This window comes from Balaenoptera physalus (genome assembly GCF_965194825.1).
Source record: "Balaenoptera physalus genome assembly, chromosome: 1".
Classification (NCBI taxonomy): domain Eukaryota; kingdom Metazoa; phylum Chordata; class Mammalia; order Artiodactyla; family Balaenopteridae; genus Balaenoptera; species Balaenoptera physalus.
Window position 1 is genome coordinate 146,510,310 of NC_138882.1, and position 4,781 is coordinate 146,515,090.

Consider the following 4,781-nt stretch of genomic DNA (forward strand, 5'->3'; position numbering starts at 1 on the left):
TCTGCACTCCTTCAGGAAGGGCACAAATGTTGCTCGAAAAGATGTTGAACTTAGACATGAGAATGGTCATTTCCCCCCATCCCACAGATCTGTTCAAAATGAGGGCTGGTTAAAGAGTCAGAATGAGGAACAAGAGATTTGGATGGTTCCAAGATTTGTGTCACTCATATTGAGGTAAGACAAGTGAATTCCTGAGCACCTGACTAGAGAGGGATTTTGGAGCTGAAGGCAATTTCAGTGGGGTGATAGTTTTACACCTAGATTTTTGCTTGATAATAAAAATTTTAAGATAAAAAATAATTAACCTATTATTTATCTGTCTGTTTCTTCCAATAGACTGTGCACACCCCAGGGGTACTAAATCTTAAATGCAGGACTGTAAGTCCTGCAATGTCCATGTGCCAAAACACCTGGGTCTGAATCTGAGTTCTAGACAACTTATTTAACCTCTCAGGGCCTTTCTCCTCTACAATATGAAGATTCTGAATAATATCTACCCGATAGGGCTGTTAAGAACATTACTTGACCTAATGCAGTGCTACTCAAAGTGGGATCCACGGACCAGAGCTCACCTATCAACTGTTACCAGTCCTTGGTCAGGTACGTACAAAAAGTGAAAGTAAACTTTGGGAACCTTCTTAGCAATTGTGGATTACATACAGCAATAGTTTTATTATATTTAATGAAAGTATCAGCGCATAGTAGATAAAAGTTAAAAAAAAAAAGTCCTTCATCACAATTTGAGAACTATTAACAGTGTACATCTTATAATGTAGATGAGTTCAAGCATCTACTTTTTATTTTTTTTAACATCTTTTTTGGAGTATAATTGCTTTACAATGTTGTGTTAGTTTCTGCTGTATAACAAAGTGAATCAGCTATATGTATACATGTATCCCCATATCCCCTCCCTCTTTTGTCTCCCTCCCACCCTCCCTATCCCACCCTTCCTATCCCATCCCTCTAGGTGGTCACAAAGCATTGAGCTGATCTCCCTGTGCTATGCAGCTGCTTCCCACTAGCTATCTATTTTACATTTGGTAGGGTATGTATGTCAATGCTACTTTCTCACTTTGTCCCAGCTTACCCTTCCCCCTCCCCGTGTCCTCAAGTCCATTCTCTACTTCTGCGTCTTTATTCCTGTCCTGCTCCTAGGTTCATCAGAACCATTTTATTCTTTTATTTTTTATTTTATTTTATTTGTGTGTGTGTGTGGATAAAATGTAATTTATTCTCTTACTGAAGGACATTAATTTTGTTTCCAGTGTTTTGTTATCACAAATAATATTAAGTGAATAAATTTTAGTCTATATCCTCTTATACATATGGGAATGTACCTACAGGGAAATTCTTAGATATGCATGGCAATTTCTTTTTTTTTTCTTTTCTTTTAGATTCCATATATATGTGTTAGCATATGGTATTTGTTTTTCTCTTTCTGACTTACTTCACTCTGTATAGGATTCTAGGTCCATCCACCTCACTACAAATAAATAACTCAGTTTCATTTCTTTTTATGGCTGAGTAATATTCCATTGTATATATGTGCCACATCTTCTTTAACCATTCTTCTGTTGATGGACACTTAGGTTGCTTCCATGTCCTGGCTATTGTAAATAGTGCTGCAATGAATATTGTGGTGCATGACTCTTTTTGAACTATGGTTTTCTCAGGGTATATGCCCAGTAGTGGGATTGCTGGGTCATATGGTAGTTCTATTTTTAGTTTTTTAAGGAACCTCCATACTGTTCTCCATAGTGGCTGTATCAATTTACATTCCTACCAAAAGTGCAAGAGGGGAGGGGGAAGGGTAAGCTGTGACAAAGTGAGAGAGTGGTGTGGACATATATACACTACCAAACATAAAATAGATAGCTAGTGGGAAGCAGCTGCATAGCACAGGGAGATCAGTTCGGTGGTTTGTGACCACGTAGAGGGGTGGGATAGGGAGGGTGGGAAGGAGGGAGACGCAAGAGGGAAGAGATATGGGAACATATGTATATGTATAACTGATACACTTTGTTATAAAGCAGAAACTAACACACCATTGTAAAGCAATTATACTCCAATAAAGATGTTAAAAAAAATAAAAATAAAAATAAAAGAGGGTTCCCTTTTCTCCACACCCTCTCCAGCATTTATTGTTTGTAGATTTTTTAATGATGGCCATTCTGACCAGTGTGAGGTGATACCTCATTGTGGTTTTGATTTGCATTTCTCTAATGATTAGTGATGTTGAGCATCCTTTCATGTATTTGTTGGCAATCTATATCTCTTCTTTGGAGAAATGTCTATTTAAGTCTTCTGCCCATTTTTGGATTTGGTTGTTTGTTTTTTGGATATTAAACTGCATGAGCTGCTTGTATATTTTGGAGATTAATCCTTTGTCAGTTGCTTCATTTGCAAATATTTTCTCCCATTCTGAGGGTCGTCTTTTTGTCTTGTTTAAGGTTTCCTTTGTTGTGCAAAAGCTTTTAAGTTTCATTAGGTCCCATTTGTTTATTTTTGTTTTTATTTCCATTTCTCTAGGAGGTGGGTCAAAAAGGATCTTGCTGTGATTTATGTCATAGAGTGTTCTGCCTATGCTTTCCTCTAAGAGTTTTATAGTGTCTAGCCTTACACTTAGGTCTTTAATCCATTTTGAGTTTATTTTTGTGTATGGTGTTAGGGAGTGTTCTAATTTCATTCTTTTACATATAGCTGTCCAATTTTCCTAGCACCACTTATTGAAAAGGCTGTCTTTTCTCCATTGCATATTCTTGCCTCCTTTATCAAAGATAAGGTGACTATATGTGCGTGGGTTTATCTCTGGGCTTTCTATCCAGTTCCATTGATCTATAGTTCTGTTTTTGTGCCAGTACCATATTGGCTTGATTACTGTAGCTTTGTAGTATAGTCTGAAGTCAGAGAGCCTGATTCCTCCAGCTCCATTTTTCTTTTTCAAGATTGCTTTGGCTATACGGGGTCTTTTGTGTTTCCATACAAATTGTGAAATTTTTTGTTCTAGTTCTGTGAAAAATGCCAATGGTAGTTTGATAGGGATTGCATTGAATCTGTAGATTGCTTTGGGTAGTATAGTCATTTTCACAATGTTGATTCTTCCAATCCAAGAACATGGTATATCTCTCCATCTATTTGTATCATCTTTAATTTCTTTCATCAGTGTCTTATAGTCTTCTGCATATAGGTCTTTTGTCTCCTTAGGTAGGTTTATTCCTAGGTATTTTATTCTTTTTTGTTGCAATGGTAAATGGGAGTGTTTCCTTAATTTCTCTTTCAGATTTTTCATCATTAGTGTATAGGAATGCAAGAGATTTCTGTGCATTAATTTTGTATCCTGCTACTTTACCAAATTCATTGATTAGCTCTAGTAGTTTTCTGGTAGCATCTTTAGGATTCTCTGTGTATAGTGTCATGTCATCTGCAAACAGTGACAGTTTTATTTCTTCTTTTCCTATTTGGATTCCTTTTATTTCCTTTTCTTCACTGATTGCTGTGGCTAGGGCTTCCAAAACTATGCTGAGTAAGAGTGGCAAGAGTGGACAACCTTGTCTCATTCCTGACCTTAAAGAAAATGGTTTCAGTTTTTCACCATTGAGAACAATGTTGGCTGTGGGTTTGTCATATATGACCTTTATTATGTTGAGGTAGCTTCTCTCTATGCCTACTTTCTGGACAGTTTTTATCATAAATGGGTGTTGAATTTTGTCGAAAGCTTTTTCTGCATCTATTGAGATGATCATATGGTTTTTATCCTTCAGTTTGTTAGTATGGTGTATCACATTGCTTGATTTGCATATATTGAAGAATCCTTGCATTCCTGGGATAAACCCCACTTGATCATGGGGTTTGATCCTTTTGTATATGATCCTTTTGTGTATGAGCATTTTAATGTGCTGTTGTATTCTGTTTGCTAGTATTTTGTTGAGGATGTTTGCATCTATGTTCATCAGTGATATTGGCCTCTAGTTTTTCTTTTTTGTGACGTCTTTGTCTGGTTTTGATATCAAGGTGATGGTGGCCTCGTAGAATAAGTTTAGGAGTGTTCCTCCCTCTGCTATATTTTGGAAGAGTTTGAGAAGGATAGCTGTTAGCTCTTCTCTAAAAGTTTGATAGAATTCACCTGTGAAGTCGTCTGGCCCTGGGCTTTTGTTTGTTGGAAGATTTTTAATCACAGTTTCAATTTCAGGGCTTGTGATTAGACTGTTTATATTTTCTATTTCTTCCTGGTTCCATCTCGGAAGGTTGTGCTTTTCTAAGAATTACTTTTTAAAATACATATCATTTTATTATAAATAGCATCCTTTTATTTTTTCTTTGTGGTTGTTTTTGAGCTTTATGGGTCGGGAGTATGAATTCCATTTCAGGATTTTTAAAGAGGTATTTTAAATGTTTATTATTAAAAGTGGGTGCTGTAGACTTAAGAACCACTGATTCTAGAACTTATTAAACATAAGGATTTTGGTTTTGATTCTAGGATAGCATGAGAGAGAGTTAGCGTTCTAAGTGGGAACCCTGGGAGTATGGTGAGAGAGGGGCTTCTGTGAAATCCCATTCTCTATGGTAGGCTCTCCTCCATGGTTGTGCCATTGGAAAATCTCTCTTGATGAGCTCTTGGTTAACAGCAGTCTTTCCAACCTTATGGTGCATTCCATGAGGTAGAGGATGAGTTTTGCTTAATATCAATTCATTTAATATTGAACAAGAGCAAATTTTGGGCCAGTGAAACCATCATTAAAGTGATTCTCTTGAAATCCACCAGTTCACAGGCACTTAAGTTA